Source organism: Penaeus monodon, chromosome 32 (assembly GCF_015228065.2).
Source record: "Penaeus monodon isolate SGIC_2016 chromosome 32, NSTDA_Pmon_1, whole genome shotgun sequence".
Taxonomy (NCBI): domain Eukaryota; kingdom Metazoa; phylum Arthropoda; class Malacostraca; order Decapoda; family Penaeidae; genus Penaeus; species Penaeus monodon.
This window is the reverse complement of record NC_051417.1, coordinates 33,628,521-33,628,865: the sequence shown is the minus strand read 5'-3', so window position 1 is coordinate 33,628,865 and position 345 is coordinate 33,628,521.

Genomic DNA, 345 nt, shown 5'->3' with positions numbered 1-345 from the left:
TGCTCTAAATGAACCCCAATTCAGCGCCTACCATAAGGAAACTACTTGCCAAGGACGGTGAAATCCCTATAGTAAAGTCAGACTCCATCTCTCATCAAGCGTGCTTCGAATCCCTTCTGTAACATGTCAGTTAGATAACCCTTATCATAGTGTTTCCCTGTTACGAAGCTTCCTTGTTGTTTACCATAGGAGGATTCATGAAGCTTCGTTCTCGGTTCCACGTCTCTGTACGTGATTGTACCTCGCAGAAGCAGTGACTCCCATACTCTACGAGACACGGGTCGACACACAGCAATGAGGATGTGTTTCCCTTGACGACAAATAAGCTTGCAACGCGCTGTTATC